This window comes from Dermacentor variabilis, chromosome 4 (genome assembly GCF_050947875.1).
Source record: "Dermacentor variabilis isolate Ectoservices chromosome 4, ASM5094787v1, whole genome shotgun sequence".
Lineage (NCBI taxonomy): Eukaryota > Metazoa > Arthropoda > Arachnida > Ixodida > Ixodidae > Dermacentor > Dermacentor variabilis.
In genome coordinates this window covers 24822617-24846173 of record NC_134571.1, presented here as the reverse complement: position 1 = coordinate 24846173, position 23557 = coordinate 24822617, and the positions used below count along the sequence as shown (strand labels likewise).

Genomic DNA, 23557 nt, shown 5'->3' with positions numbered 1-23557 from the left:
TATATATAGCGCCGAGCGCCAATGCCGTCGTGGCGCTAAGCAGCCGACTATGCTCGCGTGTACAAAAATTTACCGGGAAACGCCCACAGGCGAAGCAACCTTGGGCAGAGTACCAGTGGTCATGCGTTTGGGCGAGTTTTGCTTCGGATGAAAGTTAAAACTTGGCCCCGTATCTGCGCGCTTCTCTGCAAATGATGTGTAAGCGCGCAAATGTGGTCGTGCTATGTCAGCACATGGCAAGCGCAACAAAAAATATTCATATCTTTTACATTGGTGTCGTGAAGAGGCACACTATTCTGACTGACACTGTCACATTTTTATAAGGGAGGTGCGGTGCCCTACTTACTCACAATCCGAATAAAGTTACGTGTAATGTTGGTACTTTGCTCTATGTGTAAAACAAATTTGGACAACAACAAAACAAAGTGTCAGCGCGCTGATATCTTCTGTAAATATCACTTAAGCAGGAGGCCATATTTTTAGCAGAACATTTGCTGCAACGTCACCGCAGTTTGAACTTCATTATTTGAGTATTTTGAATCAGCTTTAGAAATAAGTTTTAACCAGTAAACTTGTAGTCTATTTTCATGGTACAAACAAAGGCTTATGTGTTTAGAAATCGTATTGACAAACTAATTAACAACCGGTTACTGTGTGAAATAGACGCGCAACAAACACGGAGAGAGATGAGAATGCCCTTTTCTTTCTCGTCTTCATTCCGTGGCTCTTGTGCATCTGTTTTGCGCCAGTTACAATGTACCAACTAGCCCAGGAACAAATTTTACTAATTAACCGCATTTTGCAAAAATCTTGGGATATCTAGAAAATTTTCAAAATCCAAGTTAGGGAAAAACTGGCTTTGGAGGTTGGCAGCACCGGCAGGCAGTGACGTTGAATACTATTAATTTCAAGGAGAAAATGTGCGGTTAGTGCTTCCTGAAACACGGCTGGATAACGGTAGCCGCTTGCGCAAACACAAACTTTGACAGCGAAGCAATTCCTGCTGTTCTTCAGCCATGGTTAACAGCCGTTCAGCTGTCGCGCGAATAGATTTCCAATGCAGAGCGGAAGCGCAGTGCTCTTACACAAAATCAAAAATAAGTATGAATCTATAGTGCTCGCAAATAGGAAGATAAATAACCATCATCACGTTCGCTGACACAGGAGCACTGGCACAACAGAAATGTGCTGTAGAAGCTTTGTGTTCGGGTATACAGGCAACATGACTAAGCTCTGAAAATGAGCTGTAGGATAAACTTACTCCACCATCACAACTGTGTCTGACTCCACCTTCAATCCTATCCTACTATCGTGCCCTCGCCCCTGCCCCCCCCCCCCCTCTTTTCACCGACTCTTTTCTTCCTACCTCACTTTACTGGCTTTCTTCTATAAGAGATTCTGGTCATTTCACTGTAATCAGAAATGTTCCATTTATTATCAACGCACAGGAATCAGTGAAGCGGTTCAGTTCTTGCGGTTTCCAAAATTTTGATCACAGCTTAGTTATACTGCGCGGCAGTTCCCATTTAAAAAACAAGAATTAAATACGTTAAAACGTTCGGCGTATTCATGTAAGAGTGCAAATTTTCGGAGGTTGGCTTTCTTTCTCTTTTGTTGGTCGCTAAGCCAAACGCAGGTCCCACACCGTGACGCGAAAGCAGCAGCAACGTTCTCGTAGCTGGCACCTGTCATCTACGAGTTCCTGATCGAGAATATTCATGTCAGAAGCTCCGAACTATCAGGACATTCTAAAGGTATGCATTACTGAAAAAGAAAGGTGCAATTGAACAGTGACTTTATGTAAGTAGTGAGCAAGGCTGAACATCGCGCACCACTCGATATAACCTTCATTACCGCATACGCTACAATTTTTGACGCGCGGCATATTAGAGGTCAGAGATCCGTGTCAATTTCAGGCGCGAAATAGGCTTGAATGGGAGAAGATGAATGTTTATCAACTCGCCAAACTTTCCTGTCATTTTAATCTCGCAGCTCGACAACCTCCAATTGTAACTCGTGTCTTCGTCTTCAGATAAGAGCGATGGTGGTACCGATTTCTATTCAATAAAAACTATTCACCACTGCCATCGCCCACGTCGAGAGGTTGCTCCCTTGTGCAACTTGAATATGGCACCGAAAAGTTGTTTCTGCTCGCGTTCACCAGCAGGCGCTCGCGGGTTATTCGGTCTCCATCCTATAACGAAGAGACGCTTAGCCGTTGCGAAGTCGCCGGATGTTTGCACGTAACGCTGTTCCCGCTTCCCTGTTTGCTGTCTCCTTCGAACCCCACCGCCATCCGTCGTCTCCTGCCAGTGCCTTTCCCAATGAGCGCTGAAACCAAAATCGGGCTCATAACTGGGCACTCGGTCTATAGAACGAAGAGGCGTCTCGTCGAACCAAGGAGCCGTCTCCTTGACTATGGTTTCATAGCACGAAGAGCGATCGATTTGAACAAGCCGTCTCGTTGACTATTATTTGCCGAGCCCCTAATAGCCGCGGGCGCGTTGATTGCAATCGATGATCGGTCGCCGCGTCGTGGTTTGGGGCTCGGATTTCAGAGCTATGGGAATGCGGTCTGGAGTTCTTGGTGTCGCCGAAGTAAAAGAGAGAGATTGAATAAGACTGATGGTGGGCCTCTCGGTATAGAAACAACAGGAAGAAAACGGCGCCAAACAAGTAGCGCACTCAAGACTAACACAGTATTGTACGTTTTGAGGCATTAAAGTTTAAATGTTTCAATCTATGCAGAAGGACCCATACGAGCAGGTAAGAGAACATTTTGCACAGTGCATGCGGCGCTCATTATTCATGACGTGAACAGAACTGCAAATAAAAAACAAAAACAAACAAACAAGCAAAATTCTGTTTCAGACGCATTGCACGGGTTGAGATTGCGCAATAAGCTTTCTGGCTTTTCCCCGCGATAGGCACCTGTTTCTGACATAGGAAAATGGAAAAGCCTGAACAGACTCGTGCACTATTTTCGCAAAGTTTGGATCACGGTTCAGTTGCGAAATTGATAAAAGCACGCGCCTGCATGGTCGCTGCATTAGAAACATTCACATATCGACGGACACATACGGTTGCGTGGTTACTGCCGTGGTTCGACGTTAAAGGATTGACCGACCCGTTCGATACTGACGCACTTTCCTGATTGATTCGTATTGAGTCGTGTGTTGTCTGGTCGGCCTTTGTTTAATGTTTTGCGTTTCTTTCGTCGCATGCGCTGATGGAACTCAGCTTTCGTTGTACATGAAAAGAAAATTGATGAGAAAAAAGATGCCTTAGCCGCAGATGTCGCAGTCGTCCCTGTAGGGCTCTCGTTTCGGCGTCAATATCTTGGTCTGAGAATTTTCAATGTGAGTACTCGATAACATGATAAAACTTCAATTTAGAAAGTGAATTTGCTGAAGCTGAATCCATCTTCATGCAGCCTTAGTTTCAAGTAGATTAAATGACCAGATAACGATGACGGGTTCCACTTAGAGAATTTCGTAAACATAATGTTAGTGCAACTTTTACTTCGTCTGTTTTGCCTGTAGCAGTGATCTTCAAACAGCCCGTCACATACAAGTCGAAGCGCTCAATGCCAAGGACCTCGCTTTCAGCTCGCAGCCGTTGACACAGCTCTAGCAGTGCATAACTACGACTGTTCTATGAGGCTAGCAATACTTTGCAAATAATTGCACACTACTTTAGAGTGGAAACGAGTGAAAAACCCAACATAATTGATTTCAGTGGCACCATGAAGTTACATTCTTGTCTTTCTGATCACGAGCCCGCAGCCAATAATCCATTTTCAGTTTATTTTCCTGCCCTCACTTCTCGCAGGGCAAACACCTCCTTTTCGCCTCCGAAAGCTTTGAGCTCTTCGCTTGTTAAAACGCACGTCGTACCCGCTACTATCTAAGTCGTCTTTCCAGAAATCGTGTTGTACAAAATGACACTCGAATATTTGTATCGAAATTCAAACACTTGTGATACGGATATTATTGATAACATCGAAGGGTTCACAAACATGCACTTTTTCATCGTTCAAGTTTATTTCTTTATTTTGGAAGTAGAAACATAGAAAGGTTGGTTACGTTAGAGCCCACTGTCTGAACATCTCAAATCCGTTACTCTAGCAACAATAAAAAAAGTATATACCCTCAAGAGGCTCTATAACTAAAATATATTTCAATCTGTTTTTATTCTAATCTAATGACGTCAAGTTTACGTAACCGCCGACGCAAGTATCGGGTGGTGAACCGCAGAGTTGTTTGAACAACCCAATCAAACGCTCTCCTCGTTGTTGCGTTTCGCCTGCGACACGTGGTTTTGCCGGCGCGACTGCGGCGGGGCGGCAGACATTTTGGCCCGATCGTCGTCGCCGCAACACTCATCGCCAGGTGTTTCCAGGCGCGACTGCGGCGATGCGACCGCCTAGGGATCATCCTCGCATTCCAGTCATTGTGCCCGAAACAGGCGATGCCAAAGCAGGGATCTCATTCCAGTCATTGTGCCCGAAACAGGCGATGCCAAAGCAGGGATCTCATTCCAGTCATTGTGCCCGAAACAGGCGATGCCAAAGCAGGGACCATCCTCTCATTACAGTCATTGTGTCCGACCGGCAGCGCCACGACAGGGTGCTACGAGATCGTGCTCGACATGGTGCTACGGCATCGCTACGACAGTGTGCGTCACCATTAGCCCATTGTACATTCACGTGCTCGTCTTTTGAGGGGTTCCTTCTTGCCCTCAACTGCGAGAGTATAAAAACAGCTGCCCCCGGACGCCAAAAGGAGGGCTCCGATTTCTTCTGCTGAGTAAAGTGCTCTCCCGTCTCTCTACTTCGGTCAAACCTGACCGCCAACTCTTTGCGATGTTAAAATAAACAAGTTGTTTTGTTGTTACCAGTCGACTCATGCTTTGCCGGGACCTTCGGATGCTTCCAGTTGTACCCCAGGCCGCCAGGCCAACGCTACCCTTGGGGCTTGCGACCCAGGTACAACCACGGGCGTCAGCGCCGAGTTCCCAACAGATCGTACCAGCGGTCCGGATCCAAACATCTGGTTGGCAGCGGTGAGATCGCCTCCGACTTCAAACAACTGTCTGCCAGCGGTGAGATCGCGACAACGGAGGCCAGCAGCGAAGAGATGCAGTTGACTGTATGCTGAGCAGCTCAACGACGATCCGGGAGCAGTGCAACGAGCCCTGTGTGACGACTGGTTGCCTGCAGCGGAACGACTGCGCGGAATTCCTGCCTGCGAGGTTTGGTGAGTGCGGGACTTTCTTCTTCTGAGCTTTGCCAGGCTTTTGTTAGTGTTAGAAACAGAGCTGGTAATTGTGGTTGTCGTTGCTGCCGGGTTAGTTGCGGCAAGACAATAGTAAGCAGTAGAGAAAGCAGCATTCAGAGCAGCCATGGATTTGAAGTCGTTGCGCAAACCGAAATTGTTGGAGCTTGCAAGAGAGTTGGGTCTGGATGTCTCAGACAAACTAAGAAAACCGGAACTGATAAAGGCTATTCTTGAGTTAGAGGCTGAGGATGACGAGCTGTCGGAATGCCTTGAGACCATTGAAGAGAGAGAGACTGCAAAAAGACAGGAGCGCGAACTTAAAGAGCAAAAAGAAAAAGAAGAGCGTGAACGTAAAGAACAGAAAGAAAAAGAAGAGCGTGAACGTAAAGAACAAAAAGAAAAAGAAGAGCGTGAACGTAAAGAACAGAAAGAGCGAGAGCAACAAGAGCGTGACCGTCAACACGCTTTGGAAATGGAGCGTCTTGAGGTAGAGATGGAACGCGCTCGTAATGGAAGTCAGGCACACGGTGCAGGAGAACGCGTATTGTTCAAAATGACGGACCTGATGCGGCCGTTTAAGCTTGGAGAGGACATTGGTTTGTTCCTGGTTAACTTTGAGCGAACGTGCGAGAAGCAGGGGTTCTCTCGGGAAACGTGGCCACAGCGCTTGCTCACTTTGTTACCCGGCGAGGCGGCCGACGTAGTCGCTCGCTTGGATAGAGAGGAGGCAGAGGATTTCGACACAGTGAAATCGAGTCTTCTAAAAAAGTACCGGCTGTCTGCGGAGGCGTTCCGTCGGAAGTTTCGGGAAAATGAGAAAGGCAGAAGTGAGTCATATACAGAGTTTGCGTATAGGCTTATGTCGAACATGCAGGAGTGGCTCAAAGAAGAGAAAGCGTTTGGTGACCACGATAAAGTTCTGCAGTGTTTCGGGCTAGAACAGTTTTATAGTCGGTTACCGGAGAACGTGCGATACTGGGTCTTGGATAGGCCAGACGTTTGTACGGTGGCTAAAGCCGCTGAGCTAGCCGAGGAGTTTGTGACGCGTCGGGCTCGCGGAGCTAAGGACGGTCAAAAGGGTGTATTTGGCTCGAAGTTTGAGAGGCCGAAGTTCACACCCATGAGAGCAAAGGGGAACACGCGTAGTGCGGATGCGAGTGGAAGCAGTGCGACCGAACCTAAGGAGACGGCGGCAGCCGAAGCCGAACGCAGAAAGCGGTTCGAGATGAGGCAAGCGCGCGTTTGTTATACGTGCCAGAAGCCGGGTCACTTTTCAGCGCAGTGTCCGGAAACAACACCAAAAGTTGTGTTTTTTTCAATAGGCAGCACTGACGAGAACATGAAGCTTCTCGAGCCTTACATGCGAGACCTCCTCGTAAACGGGAAAGAGTGCCGAGTGCTTCGCGATTCCGCAGCTACGATGGATGTAGTTCACCCGTCTTACGTAGAACCCCATATGTTCACGGGCGAGTGCGCATGGATCAAGCAAGCCGTGGAAGCTCATAGCGTGTGTCTGCCGGTAGCAAAAGTGCTTATTGAAGGACCTTTCGGAGCGCTTGAGACGGAGGCGGCAGTGTCATCTATGCTGCCACCCCAGTACCCGTACCTATTTTCAAACAGGTCCGATCACCTCCTGCGCGAGAAGGGGCTTTTGTTTGGTGAAGCTAGTGTTCAGGCCTTAACCAGATCGAAGGTTCGGGAGCTCGCTGCAAAGGCGGTAGTTGCGGGGCCGACGTTATCAAACAACGAAAAAGGGTCAGAGGCGCAGCAAGCTGATATTCCGAGCACGCCCGAACTGAATAAACTTGAGTCTGTAACGTTAAAGGCGCCAGATACTGGAGAGGAAACGCCCGACGCGGGAAAGTTAGAAGAGCTATCTACTGATTTGCTCATCGCGCCTACGTCAGACGGACTTGATAGGTTGCTAAAAGTCAGCCGGACGGCTTTGATAGCCGAGCAAAAAAAGGATGGCAGCCTGGAAAACGTGCGCTGCAATGTCAAAGAAGGTATCGCCAGGAAAACTGCGCGTTTTGTGGAAAGAGGTGGAGTCCTGTACCGGAAGTATCTAGACCGCCGAGGAGTGGAGTTCGATCAGCTGGTCGTGCCTCAATGCTATCGTCAGGATCTGTTGCGCTTGTCACATGGGGGTTCGTGGTCCGGACACCTAGGAGTTAAGAAAACTAAGGACCGTCTCTTGCAAGAGTACTATTGGCCAGGGTGTTTTCGGGACGCAGACCATTTCGTGAGGACATGTGACACTTGTCAGCGGGTGGGCAAACCAGGGGACAAATCAAGGGCGCCGTTGAAATTGGTACCTATCATTACGGAGCCTTTTAGACGGCTCGTTATTGATACAGTGGGACCTCTGCCGGTAACAGCCACGGGGTACAGACACATTTTGACTGTGATCTGCCCAGCGACAAAGTTCCCTGAAGCAGTGCCGCTTAAAGAACTCAGCTCAGTTGAGATAGTCAATGCACTACTGTCCATATTTGCGCGAGTTGGTTTTCCTGCAGAAATTCAATCAGATCAGGGCACAGTGTTTACTAGCGCTTTGACGACAACTTTTCTCGAAAGGTGTGGGGTAAAGCTGTTACACAGCTCAGTGTACCACCCACAGTCGAATTCCGTTGAGAAGCTCCACTCCGTCATGAAGCGCGTGTTGAGAGCCTTGTGTTTTGAACATCAAACTGACTGGGAGCTGTGTCTGCCTGGGGTGATGTTTGCTTTAAGGACCGCGCCGCATGCGGCTACGGGGTTTTCGCCAGCTGAACTGGTGTACGGTCGCTCGCTTCGATCTCCGCTTCGCATGCTTCGAGAATCATGGGAAGGTAGGGGCGACGACCCAGTCGTGGTGGAGTACGTGCTTAAGCTCCTCGAACGCTTAAGAAGGGCACAGGAGTTGTCAGGTGAAGCAATGACAAAGGCCCAGCAGAGGGCCAAGGTTTATTATGATCGGACAGCCAGGGCCCGTCGTTTTGAGGTTGGCGATGAGGTCATGATATTGCGCACATCGCTAAACAACAAACTAGACGTGCAGTGGGAGGGCCCAGCACGAATTGTTCAGAAACTGTCGGACGTTAACTACGTGGTAAGTCTGCCAGGAAAGCGGAAAGCACAGCAAGTTTACCACTGTAATCTGCTCAAACCTTATAGACAACGGGAAGCAGTGGTGTGCATGATGATAAACGTTCCTGAAGAGCTTCCAGTCGAGCTTCCGGGACTAGGCTCAGTGACGAACAGGGAAGACACCGGTCAAGTCATTAGTGACCTTATCAGTAAAGCACCGCTGTCGCCCGAGCAGAAAACCGAACTACACCAGCTATTACAAGAGTTTCAAGGTCTGTTCTCTGAGAGGCCTGGTAGGACTTCTGTACTTACTCATGATATAGAACTTACCTCCACAGAGCCAGTACGATCCAAGGCGTATCGGGTGTCACCCCACCAGAGCGAGGCATGGGCGTTGTACTGTGCCAACGGGAAAATGGAGAAGTAGAACACCCCGTCCTGTATGCTAGTCGTAAGCTGACCAGTCGTGAGCAGGCGTATAGCGCCACCGAGAAAGAGTGTGCATGTCTCGTGTGGGCCGTTCAGAAATTGTCATGCTATCTAGCCGGCTCGAGGTTTATCATTGAGACGGATCACTGCCCTCTCCACTGGCTGCAGACCATCTCTCCCAAAAATGGCCGCCTCCTGCGCTGGAGCCTCGCTTTACAACAATATTCCTTTGAGGTGCGTTACAAAAAGGGGAGTCTCAACGGTAACGCCGATGGCTTAAGTCGAAGCCCCTAACGTAGGAATCAGCCTCAAAATTGTTTGTTACTGATGTTTTTCTTCCTGAGGCAGGATTTTTTTTAACATATTGCTTTTGTTTAGTGTTTCAAAGTGATGATATGCTTTCTAGTGCAATTTTTCAATTTGTGGACGCGTTCTGAGTGATGCTAGACTACTGTAAGGAACTAGGCAGTGGTATAAAAAGGGGAAAGAGCCTGGCAGGGCTTAGTGAGGGTTGTGCCGTGCTTGCTGACTGAGCGGTTGAGTTTCAGCGTAGTTCTAACGCTTGCCGGGAACGAGAACAAAAATGTGAACTCTCCCGAAGTCACTTTGCAGTGTCCCGTGCGAACCTGAACGAGAGAACGAGGCCTTCTCTGTGCGCTGCGCTCAAGAAACGTCGAGGGACGCCCGACTTCGGTTATGAGCATCATCGAGCGACATCCCTCCGAACAGCGGATGCAGTCCCCTGTCCATCGGGATCTCCTTCCCCCGGCGGGGCGGTCTGTTGCGTTTCGCCTGCGACACGTGGTTTTGCCGGCGCGACTGCGGCGGGGCGGCAGACATTTTGGCCCGATCGTCGTCGCCGCAACACTCATCGCCAGGTGTTTCCAGGCGCGACTGCGGCGATGCGACCGCCTAGGGATCATCCTCGCATTCCAGTCATTGTGCCCGAAACAGGCGATGCCAAAGCAGGGATCTCATTCCAGTCATTGTGCCCGAAACAGGCGATGCCAAAGCAGGGATCTCATTCCAGTCATTGTGCCCGAAACAGGCGATGCCAAAGCAGGGACCATCCTCTCATTACAGTCATTGTGTCCGACCGGCAGCGCCACGACAGGGTGCTACGAGATCGTGCTCGACATGGTGCTACGGCATCGCTACGACAGTGTGCGTCACCATTAGCCCATTGTACATTCACGTGCTCGTCTTTTGAGGGGTTCCTTCTTGCCCTCAACTGCGAGAGTATAAAAACAGCTGCCCCCGGACGCCAAAAGGAGGGCTCCGATTTCTTCTGCTGAGTAAAGTGCTCTCCCGTCTCTCTACTTCGGTCAAACCTGACCGCCAACTCTTTGCGATGTTAAAATAAACAAGTTGTTTTGTTGTTACCAGTCGACTCATGCTTTGCCGGGACCTTCGGATGCTTCCAGTTGTACCCCAGGCCGCCAGGCCAACGCTACCCTTGGGGCTTGCGACCCAGGTACAACCACGGGCGTCAGCGCCGAGTTCCCAACAGATCGTACCAGCGGTGCGATCCCAAACATCGTGTACAGGAAGTCAAATTTGTTTGCTTTCAAAGGGAATAGCAATGCCTATATTGAAAGGCTCATCTTATACAATTGACTGACAAGAAACGAGGAACACGCAGAAGTGGAGAGGATTTCGGTGGTGCCGCGCTAGCGCAGTGAAAGATAAGCGGATGGGGAGGTCGGTGCCGGTGTCTGCGATTGGCCCACTTCCCCTTATTTAGCTTGCGGTGCCTTCTCGAAAATCGCGGCGGCGTGCAACGAAAGGGCAAATATGTGAGTTAAAGGGATCATCAGCGAAGAGTTGGCAGAGTGACGTCGCGACGAAAGGGCTCGACAACGTTTCATTGCCACGCAAATCTTTTTATTATACGTAAATAAATTCATTCTCTCCGGCAACTCCGAGTAGCCAGTGCCAGAGTAATCGGCGGGCAGCGATTTTCTATTTCTTTCGGAATGACGCAGCCTTTGACCATTCTGAAGAAAAATAAATCTCATTTTCATGCGGCATATCACTGCATCTTTAATGCGTACACGCGACTAGGACGTGGGGAATTTTCGTGGTTTTGTGACGTCGCGTGACATACAGGCGAAGTGAGCGCACCCCGAAAACTCTTGATCAATCGCGTAGGGCTAATGGCAAAAAAGGCGTAGAATTGGAAATAATTATTTTTCGTTTGCTCGGTCTAATCATACATAATCAGTGTGCACACGTCATAGCAGATGGGGAGTTCTCGCGGTTTTCATCACAGCATCGCGTGACAGACAGGCGAAGCCGGGGTGGCCCGAAAACGCATTGACGAATCATGGAGGGCTGATTCTAGAATTGGAATAGAAAGATTTGGAATAGCTTTACGCAATAGCACCCAAGCACTATACATGCCCTAACACATCACAAACACACAAAGAATGTCTCTACAGGCACCAGCACCAAAAGCGAAGTCCATTACCAATAGGATGGTTACCATAATAAATAATGGAGGAGTCCGCACAAATCCATTCATGTATACGAATATAAGAACAAGACAGACACGACATCACCCATTAAGAAAGAAGTCCATTGTAGAGAAGATAAAAATACGTAATTTCACTTAAGGCAGTCCATCAGATTAGCATCCCCTAAAAACGCCTCCCAGGGCATGACCACGGTCAAAGAACTTTGCTCCCTGTGAAAGGACGTGTGTGAAAAGGGATCAAAGAGTCACGCAGACGAATACGCTGTTGGTCAAATCGAGGACATTCTATGATAATATGGTCCACTGAAGCATTGAAGTTCTCATAGAAACTGCACAAGAAGGGAGGAGCGTAGGCTGAGTCTAAGCGTAGAAGATGGAGGAGCGTGTCGAACGCGTGGTCAATCTTTTGGTTCGACGAAAACCGCAGGAATCGGATTAACTTTGCATAAGAGTGCATACTATGCCTGTTGGTTAAATTACCTGTCGTTGCATAGTTTGTACAGTAGGATGCGAAGAACATACTTGGCATATGATACAGAAAATGTCACGGCTGTAAGGGCATTTAATGTCTGTGATACATTAGCTAATGCGTCTGCCTACTCTTTTTCTACGCTTACAGAGTGGCCCGGTAGCCACTGAAAACAGGCCTCATGACCAGCAAGAGAAGCAATGGTCAACGTTTTCATAATTGTATAGATCGTGGAGTCATCTACATGAAAACAAAGTTCCCCTATCACCTTCTAGGGCTCCTTCAGACTAGGAATATATCATCCAGTGTTGACTGCGGTCAGTACCGGCAATAAATCTTGCGGCTTGTAATATACCAAAGAGCTCTGCGGTCGTAGACGATGTCTCGTGGGGTAGACGGTAACTGCTGTCTACTTGATACGCAGGAATACGTAAAGCCACTCTCGAGCTGTCATTTGATGTAAACCGTCCGTGAATACAAATGTGTAACCCTCCTGAAACCACTGCATTTACTGGAGCGTAAGAAGCTTTGCTTCTAGGCAGTGCATTCATTTCGTTTCGATTCCCGTGATGAGCTGCCAAGGAAGATGACTAATAGTTGGACGCAAAAAAAAATCATGTTGCAATTAAAGTACATCTTCATCAGGTCGTAAAGTGTCCCCAATTCGTCCACTTCTTTGAAGAAGTTTGTCCATAAGTGGGTGAGCATCATGCCTTCTAGAAAATCGAATGAAGTGTCGGAATAGTGTTCAAAGAGACATGAACCCCGACTTAACCCTCACCAGAAGTATCCCCGAAGCTTACTGGACCAATCTGGAGGAGTACCTAGGCAGCGACCACGCGCTGCTAGCCACCACTCTCCATGGGCTCGAATACAAAGCCAGGATAGGCACTGCTCGCCTCACAGATTGGACCAAGCCGCGGGAGGTCAGAGAAGAAAGAGCTACGAACGAACAGAACCAGCAGCTTCAGTCAATTAAGGACTGGATCACTGAGCTTCACCAGGATGTCAAGGGGCACATCAAAATGCTTGAAACATCCACCACCACTCCGAGCATCGACGCTTGCTTGCTCCATATGTGGGAAGCCCGGCGTAGCCTGCTGAAGCGTTGGAAAAGGCAAAGATTAAATCGCAAGCTCAAGAGGCGAATCGCACTACTGAAACAAGAGGCTGCGGAATACGCTACCACGCTATGCCGAGAAAATTGGCTATCCCTCTGCGACAGCTTGAGAGGAAGACTGAGTACTTTCAAGACGTGGAAGTTATTGAGGTATTTAATCAGCCCGGCGAGTAGCAAAACGGAATCACACCACAATATGGCCCGAGTAATTCACCAATTTTCAGGAAACGAGGCGGACCTCCTTTTGACTCTCAAAGCCCAGTACTTCCCCACACAGCCGTCAGAGCCTCTGCCACCCTACACCGGCACTCCTAACGAGCTCCTAGATGAGGACATTCATCTACATGAAGTAACAGTGGCGATAATGGGCTTGAGATGCAACACAGCCCCGGGAATTGACCAAATTACCAATAAGACACTTGTAAATCTGGCTATACTAGAGCTTACCGCTCATCTTAACGAAGTATAGAGGGAAGGAAACCTTCCCGAGGACTGGAAAATGGCCGAGGTTCATCTGATACCAAAGCCAGGCAAGCCACCAGCCATTGAGAACCTACCACCGATCTCCCTCACTTCGTGTGTAGAAAAGCTCCTAGAGCACAGAGCACAGCGGCTAAACACGCTGGGCTGTGGGGCCAGGACGCACTCCTATATCAGAGATTTCCTCTCAGATAGAGAAGCCATCCTAAAGGTAGGGGACCAAGCCACAAACCCCTTCCTACTGGGTGGGCGCGGCACACCACAGGGCGCAGTGTTATCCCATCTCCTTTTCAATATCACCCTAATAGGCCTACCGCAGCTCCTCGATAACATCCCGAGCATTCGGCATGGCCTATATGCCGACGACATTACCATCTGGTCGTCCACAGGGTCCATCGGGGAAATGGAGAGCCGCTTGCAGGAAGCGGAAGACGTGGTGAGCGATTATGCTAAGTCGTGCGGCCTAAGCTGCGCCCCCCAAAAGTCGAAGCTACTCCTAGTCTCACCGCGATAGAAGCACGCATCCGACTCGCCCACTATCAACATACAACTGGAGGGACACACCATCGTTCCGTCTCAGAGCGTAAAGATATTGGGAAAGGTTTTCCAGTCGGATCGCGCCAATACAACATTAATTCACAAGCTTAAGAATACAACAGCCTAAGTTACCCACATGATCCGGCGAATAAAAACCAAGACAAGAGGCATGGGGGAGGCGGACACGCTTCGGCTTGTCCAAGCCTTCATCGTGTCTCGAATAACTTACGCTATTCCATACGCACTACTCAACGCGACGGAACTCAAGAAAATCAACACAATGATCAGAAAGGCATATAATCAGGCGATGGGCCTGCCGATCAGTACGTCCACAGAACGCCTACTACGACTAGGTGTGCACAACAGGGCCGAGGAGCTGATCGAGGCACACTTATCCAGTCAGCGAACAAGGCTGGCGGTTACGTAAGGGGGGAGGTCCATTATCTTACGCCTGGGGCTCTCTGTCCCTCTGAGCCATCCGCCGCCTCAGACGGTGAGTTTACCCTGTGCAATCCGGAGCAACATCACAGTACGTCATTTACCTCGCAACATGCACCCAGAGCACCACGCAGAGCGAAGGAAGGCCCTGGCCCTGGCCATACACAAGCGATACGGGACTTTACCCTCTACAGCCTACACGGACGCGGGTTCCTACCCCAGACGCGCAGCCACAACAGCCACCGTAGTCGTCAACAAAGAACATCGGAGCAGCATTTCGCTCACCCGAAACAATCCCCTCCAAGCCTGGAAGCGGCCATAGCCCTCGCGCTCAGGCTCAGCCACACAGGCGTTCCGCAACTTTGCTAGCGGCAGAATTCATACCACTACGCTCAAGATCATCAATCAAAAGCCGCCAACGAGATCAGTCATGATCATCTGGGCACCAGCTCATCACGGCATTCCTGGCAACGAGGCCGCCAACCACGTGGCTCGATTCTGACCCACCGAGTCGACGCCGAGGAATCTGAACCCGAGCGCATGCACCCTGTAGTCTCGTACCAAGACATCACACAGCACTACAAGCTAACCCGCATAACATATGCACCCCCACACAAGTCCCTACCTAGAGAGCAGGAGCGATTCCTCCGAGCTCTAAGGTTAATACATTCCCCCACCCAACCAGAAACCACCTCATAGCCCCTACACAATTCTCTCCGCAATGCCGCTTCTGCGCAGAGCCCGGGCCCCTCAGGCACATAGTAGGGGGTTGTAGAGCGGCACCATTAAATCCGCCGAACCCCTACCCCACCAACGAGCTTTGTGAGAGAGCCTTGGCCAGCTCCGACCTCGAGGATCAGCAACGGCTGATTGCGAGGGCCCAGGACGCGACCCGAGCTCAAGGCATTCTGGAATGAGGACGCCTCTCCAAAGCTGCATTCACCCAACAAAGATGTTTATTTTCTCTCTCTCTCTCTCGGAATAGTTCTTGAATGTGGATAATTTTAAAGGGCGGTCCTTTTGCTTCTGTGATCTCAAGGTTACTGATGTTTGAACGCGGTGATCATAATAATAATAATAATAATAATAATAATAATAATAATAATAATAATAATAATAATAATAATAATAATAATAATAATAATAATAATAATAATCGCCGTCAGCCTGGCTACGCCCACTGCAGGGCAAAGGCCTCTTCCATACTTCTCCAACTACTCCGGTCATGAGCTAATTGTGGCCATGTTATCCCTGCAAACTTCTTAATCTCATCCGCCCACCTAACTTTCTGCCACCCCCTGCTATGCTTCCCTTCTCTTTAATCTAACCCTTAATGACCATCGGTTATCTTCCCTCGTCATTACATGTCCTGCCCATACCAATTTCTTTTTCTTGATTTCAACTAAGATGTCATTAACTCGCGTTTGTTCCCTCAGCCAATCTGCTTTCTTCTTATCGCCCCTTAACGTTACACCCATCATTCTTCTTTCCATAGCTCGTTGCGTCTACCTAAATTTAAGCAGAACCCTTTTCGTAAACCGCCAGGTTCCTGCCCCGTAGGTGAGTGCTGGTAAGACACAGCTGTTATACACTTTTCTCTTGAGAGATAATGGCAACCTGCTGTTCATGATCTGAGATTGCTGCCAAACGCACCCCAGCCCATTCCTATTCTTCTGATTATTTCAGTCTCATGATCCGGATCCGCGGTCACTGCCTGCCCTAAGTAGATGTATTCCCTTACCGCTTCCAGTGCCTCGCTACCTATCGTAAACTGCTGTTGTCTTCTAAGACTGGTAAACATCACTTTAGCTTTCTGCAGATTAATTTTGAACGCGGTAAACCGATACAAATACAGAGAGTGCAGGCTAATACATTCTTTAGCCTGCGTTCGTTTCAATGGGACATATAAACATTGCGTAACTGGTAATGAATGCGCGAAGGCTTGCGTATACAAAAGCTATATGAAGCTTTAATTGTGATTCCGTCGTGCCACTCCATTTCGTGCTTGTGATGCATCGTAGAACATGTCCAAGTACCACAGCTCGTCAGTGCTGGATACATGAGCTCCCTACGTTAGCGTTCGCTCCAAGGTAGTTCCAAGAAAACGATGCATGTGTAGAACTTCCACTACAGTTTGACTGTAGTGACTAAGGTGACTGTGACCCCATTCACAATCTGTAGCTGACACGTTCATGCCGTGTTCTGCAAGGAAACGCACTATATATATATATATATATATATATATATATATATATATATATATATATATATATATATATATATATATATATATATATATATATATATATATATATATATATATATATATATACATATATATATAATAAGTTTGAGATTAGCGCGATTGGCCTAAGGTTATCTATTGTATATCTTTCACCATGATTTTTAAAAACTGGAATTATTTTAGCAATTTTCCATGCAGTTTCAATCAATGAAAATCTAATTGAGTGATTTATTATAGGTAAAAGGTCATCAGGAGCATCTTTAAATAAAATTTTGAACATGGCAGAGGTTACCCCATCTAAGCCGGGAGTTGAATCTGGCAGTGGCTTCACGATTTCAAACAATTCTAACATGGTAATTTCTATAAAATCATCTGATGCCCTTCGTAAGCTAGAGCAATGTGGCAAGACAGAAGAAAATCTAATTTCTAATTCGTTCGCGATATAGTCCACTGACTTTCATTTCATTACTACTTAAGGCTATAAAGTCTATATTAATTGGACGCGGAAGGACTTTCCTGCTGCGGAGAAAACTGAACAAAGTACGTTTATTTTCATTGTTAGATAAGAAGGCAAAATGCTTGCAGTCGTATTTACCTTCGACTTTTGAAACTGTATCTTTAAAGAAAACTTGTAAAAATTTATGATTGCTCCAATTTTCGGGACTTTGGTTATGTAATAATTTTTTTCCAAGTGGCTTTTCTCTTTCTATAAACAGGAGCGCATTCTTCATTCCGCCACGGGCTGTATGAATTTCTGTTATTTAGACGAATCTCAAGTTCAGACCTTTTGCAAGAACCTTTTGCTCAGTGCGCGCATCACACAGAGATGAAAGAGCATTCCTTAAGCATTTTCTGAAAATATTGTAATTATTGAAAGTTCGCACCTGACCATTCGTAAACGTTACAGGGTGTGCTGCTTCAGAAATTACTGGAAGGTGATCACTGCTTGTCGCATACTCAACATTCGAACAAGAAGATACGGAGAGACTCGGGCCACAGAATGCAAGATCTATTGCATAGTAACATCTAACCCGCATAAACGTATAATAGATCCGGAGTTTGCACACGTTAGCCCATTGTCCAATTACCAGTTCCATAATCTGGTGCAGTGCAAATCTGTTTTTAATCCCCATGATATATGGTGAGAATTGAAGTCACCTGACAGTACGATGCCCCGTCCACAAGAACTAAGAACCCTGTCCAGTGTACGTGTGTCTTGTACGCCAAAAGGAAAATATTCATTTACTATGGTAAAGGAGCAACATCCAGGAAGTTTCAGCTGTATCGCTAGGATTTAACACATAGGAGCAGAAAATTGAAATGACATTTTGGCCGTATGGCAAATATGAGACGAAATAAATGTAACTAATCTGCCACCTCTAGTAGGACGGTCTAGACAAAATGATTTGTAAGATTTTATCCGAAAATGTTTTGCAGGATTTAACCAAGTTTCTTGTAAAAGAATTAAATCAGGGTTAAGTTGAGTAGCTAGACAATCTACTGAAGCAGCATATGAAAAGCGACAATTCCACTGAAGCACTTTCAGCGGCCCTATGGTTTGGGGTGTGCCGCAGCAGAAACTGCCTTCTGTAGAATGCTTTCTTTTTGTATAGCACTGGGCTGAATTTTCTTAGCTTTTGAGTCAGGACCGGAGGAGGAATCATTGATTGATGACATTATTCTTTCATACGCTCGACCGTTTTGTTCGACATCTGTCATCTCGAAATCTGCGTTAACCAGAATATCATTAGCAGGCGTCACGGAAGAGGAAGTCGAAGGTTCGATACCGTCGTTAGAAGGATAGATACCTGAACTTCTGTCACTAGTTTGAGGCTGAGGATCAACTGTTTGGATCGTTGCAGGACTAAGACAGGTAGCTTGCATCAAATAAGATAAGTGACTGGAGATGGCCTGCAATATACATTCCCCAAGGCTCATTGCCAGTCGTTCCATAGCTTTTGTATCTGCCCTTTTCACAGCGGCCTCTATAGTTGCTGTTAGCTATACGTCTGAGGTAAGTGTGTCTACCAGTAACACCCGCATAGCCAAGCGCCCTTTCTTTCACAATGCTTACCGCCTCCTTCCTAGAGCAACGTCGTCTGTCAATTATTTCTACCACCAGCAATTATTGAGCCCTAACACCGCAGTAATAATTGGCTGGGTGATTCCCACCACAGAGGCAGCATCGCTCATCTTGGGCACTACATTCACTTTGATCGTGCTCTTCCCCACATTTGCAACAACGCTGACTTGACTTGCATTCTGCACTTCTGTGGCCGTATCACCAGCAATTACGACATTGTAGCGCACGCGATGCCAGAGGTTCAACCCTGAACATAAGGGGCCATGCCTTTAGTTTTGATGGAAAAGAAGTTCTTGCAAATGTTGCAATCACCGATTCTGTTGGGACCCTCTTATTGTCTACCAGTTGATTGCAGTGATAAAGAGCAATTACTCCAGTCTCAGACAATTTCTCTAATGTTTCTGATGGAGATAGATCAGCATCGAGACTTCTGACTATTTCCTTAGTGCATGCGAGCTGAGCAGGGATGAAGGCACTCACAGGCAGCGACGCGAATGATGAACACTTCAGCAAATCCGCGACACAGGTCTGGTCTGGTGATATGCACACGCTACCTCAGCGGCCGAACTGCCTCACTTCTGTGATGGTCTGGCGTGCAGAGGTAGCAGCACGGAGAGATTTCTGAATAGCCTGGGGGTTGGTAAACCATATAGAGCCTCCATTGGAAGGAACCAGAACCACTGGGATGCTGCTCACGCCACTGCGGGTAAACAAATCCAGGCGTAATTAGTCTGTCGAAAGAGATGCTGTCCAAGGGGGAAAACTTCTGCCGGGGGAGTTTTTGTACATCAGCCTAGGATGAAGCAGGTGCAAGAATAATTGGAAGATCAACCAATACGCCTATAAAAACCTAATACCACCCAAAACCTGGCCAAGTAACGGGAGCTACAGACAGGTCCGAGGAGCGTTCGAAAGCCACCATGCTCGAAGGCTTCATCGTCATCGTTGTTGTCGTCGTTGTCGTCGTCGTCAAATATAATCTGCGAACGCTGGTTCGAAACAAACAATCCGACGAGATGAAGTTATTTTCATACGAAGGCGAATTATAAAGTCGCTGCCCCAAATTTTTAGCCAAATTACGGCTGTAAATGAGGAGTCAACATACCCATTCTCAGCGGTGGACCTTTCTTGGACCAGTCCGGCCTTATCTTCCGCGGTAGCTCCGCGGCATGGTGGTGCAGTCAGTCATTTATTTTTATTTATTTATTTCAGTATACCCTAAAGGCCCTCCCTTGGAGGGTATTACATAGGGAGATATGCAAAATCGTCAAAGGTAACATGTAACAGGTGACAACAATACACAAGTAAAAAAAGCGGGAACATTCACACTAAAAAAATATTGTAATGCCAACTTGCGTTAAAGTTTCATGTTATGCAATACAATGCAAAACACTGAAGTTGAGTACCACGAAACAGTTCTTTTTAACTGTACGCAAATATAAAAAACCGAGAAAAGATAAAAAGACAGGGAAAGGTATAAAAAGGGTACGAGCACGGTTGATGGACATTCAGGGCATAAGATACGACCGAACAAGTTTCTGAAGTTGATTAAAGTCGAGTTCTGTTGCGATGTCTGATGGCAGCTTATTCTACTCGGTTGTATTGCGCGGTATGAAAGAATGAGCGTATTGTGATGTGCGACAAAAATTGCGTTTTAGTTTGAAGGGATGATCACGACGAGGGATCATAGCGGACAGGGTATGGAAACAATCCTCGTGAAGGTACGGGTGGCGATAAAGTTCATGAAATAGTGTTAAGCGTGCTATTTTGCGTTGAGATGACAAATCCTCGAGTTCAGCACGCTGTTTTAACTGTGTGACGCTAGTTGTTCCCCCCGTGAATAGTACGAAAAAATAAATCTCGTAGCAAGATTTTCCAGAGCTTCAATACCATTAATAAGGTACGCTTGTTCAGGGTCCCACAAGGCCGAGGCGTACTGAAGCTTTGGTCGAATTAGTGTAGTGTATGCTAGCTTTTTTTTAAATGTGGGGTGAGGCGTATATTAGGCTACGTTTGATGAGGCCTACACAGCGGTTAGCAGACGCTAAAATTGTTTAAATGTGGCTTTTCCACGTAAGATCAGTGCAGAACCGGAGCCCTAGGTACTTATAACTGGAGGCAAGGTCAACGTTAGTGTCGTTCAATACGTAGTAAGTTTGAAGTCTAGTAGTTCGATTAGTAATATACATAAATTTAGTCTTTGAAGGATTTAGTGACATCGACTAAATATCGCAGCAAGAGCTTACAGAGTTTAGGTCAGCTTGAAGAGCCTCTTGATCAATTACAGAACCTTTAGGATATATGACGCAGTCATCTGCGAAAAGTCTGATTCTGGATGAAACGCTGTCTGGTAAATCGTTAACAAAAACAAGAAAGAGTAACGGCTTAAGCACGCTGCCTTGCGGTACACCTGATGTCACCTGGCCACATGAAGAGTTAAAATTGTTTACTGATGTGAACTGCATCCTGCAAGATAAGAAGTCTTAAATCCATGCGAGAACTAGAGGATGAATGTTATATACCTTGCTAGCTTTGTTAGAAGACGGTGGTGTGAAACACGGTCCGAATGTCTTCTGTACTCGCGGACAAGTTTCTGTGAATGAAGGGAAAGCTACGGGCGCGTGGCTGCTGCACATGTGTTACGGCGCCAAGTAGTCCGCCAGCGTTTGACAGTGCTTTTGATTGCCTGGAACAGACGCTGAATCGACGCAGCTTCACGTGCGACTGTTTCACGTTTGCCCAGACGCGGAAAGGAAAAGCCGCAAAATAAGTAAACTTTTACACCCAGTGGTGTGTTTTACGTTATTTAACTGTTGCTAATAAGGTGTTTAGGTTGTATTTTCCCCAGCTTAAGCTAACGTGGATGAAAACACGAGACTCTTTTCAGAAGCGCTCTCACTTGTGCGCACTTTGTCTCCGTAGCTTTCCCTTCAATGCCACAGAAAGTTGTCCGCGAGTATGGTAATCAAGGAATATTGCGTTCATCTGTATACCAGCATTTATGGACGATTGCAAGTCATGAATAAAGCCAGCTAACTGCGTGTCGCGTGAATATCGCTTGCGGAATCAATGCTGACACTTAAAAATTAAGTTGCGCTCTTTCTTCCACATATTTGATTACCTGTGAATGTATGACATGCTTCAATAACTTGCAGATTGTATTTGTTAAGGATATATAATAATAATATATGGGGTTTTACGTGCCAAAACCACTTTCTGATTATGAGGCACGCCGTAGTGGAGGACTCCGGAAATTTAGACCACCTGGGGTTCTTTAACGTGCACCTAAATCTAAGTACACGGGTGTTTTCGCATTTCGCCCCCATCGAAATGCGGCCGCCGTGGCCGGGATTCGATCCCGCGACCTCGTGCTCAGCAGCCTAACACCATAGCCACTGAGCAACCACGGCGGGTAAGGATATATGGGTCTGTAGTTCAGGGGTGAAGAATGCTCGCCGGACTTGAAGGCTGAAGTGACTTTGGTCACTCACCAATCGTTAGGAATGCTTGAGTTAGACAATGATTGTGAAAATATTGCGGAGAGTATACACGATAGTCCTTCAGCTGCGTTTTAAAGAATGTTGTGATTGAATCCGTCGTGTTCACACGTAGACGATAATTTTAGTTGGCTCGACAAAAAAAAAAAAACTACTTCATCAAGTACTATTTCAGACATGCCTACATCAGAAAGTGCGTCCAAAGTAGGACACGTAGTGATGTCTTCATGACCAAACACTGAGGAAAACGTCTCATTTAAAATCTGCGCGCATACTAAGTCCGGAAATATTCGCCACCTGAATCTGCGAGGATAACATCAGGATAGGAAGCTGGATTTATTATGCACCAGAACCTGTGAGGATTAGTGATAAGCATCGACGCCGAGTCATGACGAAAGAAATGCTGACGTGTTGTTTTGGGTAGTGATTGGTACTGGGCATTGCATTTTTCGTACCATTCCCATGATACAGACTTCCTGTCTTTGTCCGCGTTTCTACAAAGATGCTTCTTTTTGTTATTGAGATGTTTGAGTTGATTATTAAACCTAGGTGTGATGTTGTTGCTGCAGTTTATAGTATTAACTGGTATATACCTCTCAATTAGTCTACAAAACGCATCCCTGAAAAATATCCAGTTTTCTTCAACTGTTCGTGTTACGTGGTCCTCTCCTCTACGTGGTCCTGATTATGCAAGTATCGGAAATGACACTTGCATATACATCTTTTTTGTAGCATCGTATGCGCTTGGACGTAACTGTCTTTTTATTTGACGTTTGCGTCAGTTGACTAGTGATGATGGTATGATCGAACAACCATCAATGCGAACAGGAGGCGGCGTCATTAGTCAGAATGAGGTCAAGGATATCGGCTGACGTGGATGAAGAACTCGTGGGGTTTGTAATGAGTTGTGTTAATGAAAAGTCCAGACATGCATGAAGGAATGCGCGTGATTCAGCTTGTAAAACTGGAAGAGACCGAGTGTTCCAATACTACAAGGAAAATTGAAATCACAAAAAAATAATTCGCACTGAATTCGGAAACAATGCCAAGACTTCTTTATCACGCGAGTAAATTCGGTTGAGAAATAAGTGCTATTTGGCGGGCGATAAAAAGTTGCAGCGATTACATTTCTATTTCCCTTCGTTTCACACTGTATACTGATGACGCACTCAAGGAATCTGGTGATATTGACAGACGAAACAACGTAATCTTTTTTTCACCGCGATGAGCCCGCCACCACCTCTTCTTTGCTTGTGATCACAACGAAAGAATTTGAATTCTGATAAAGTGACAAGTATAGTGCTGTCAGGATACGTGTCATCCAACCAAGTTTCGGTGAGAGCTATCAGGAATGCTGAGCTTGGGTCAAAAAGTAACGAAAGAGCGATATATTTAGATATCACGCTTCTGGTGTTCGCATACGGAAAAGTAAAGC

General features: G+C 46.9%; 3 protein-coding genes across 5 annotated transcripts in view; 1 reads left to right on the top strand and 2 right to left on the bottom strand.

The window, feature by feature from the left end:
* Positions 1–23557, bottom strand: part of LOC142578827 (GSK3-beta interaction protein) — a 613414-nt gene that overhangs the window by 323476 nt on the left and 266381 nt on the right. The gene's annotated exons all lie outside the window — the stretch shown is intronic.
* The window catches only part of LOC142578825 (ganglioside GM2 activator-like), a 138017-nt gene that overhangs the window by 75051 nt on the left and 39409 nt on the right, over positions 1–23557 (bottom strand). The window lies entirely within an intron of this gene.
* LOC142578823 (uncharacterized) overlaps positions 5183–23557 on the top strand; it is a 524047-nt gene continuing 505672 nt past the window's right edge. Inside the window, exon 1 of the mRNA XM_075688436.1 lies at positions 5183–5258. The gene's annotated coding sequence lies outside the window, so the exon portion shown is untranslated. The remainder of the gene's footprint in view (positions 5259–23557) is intronic.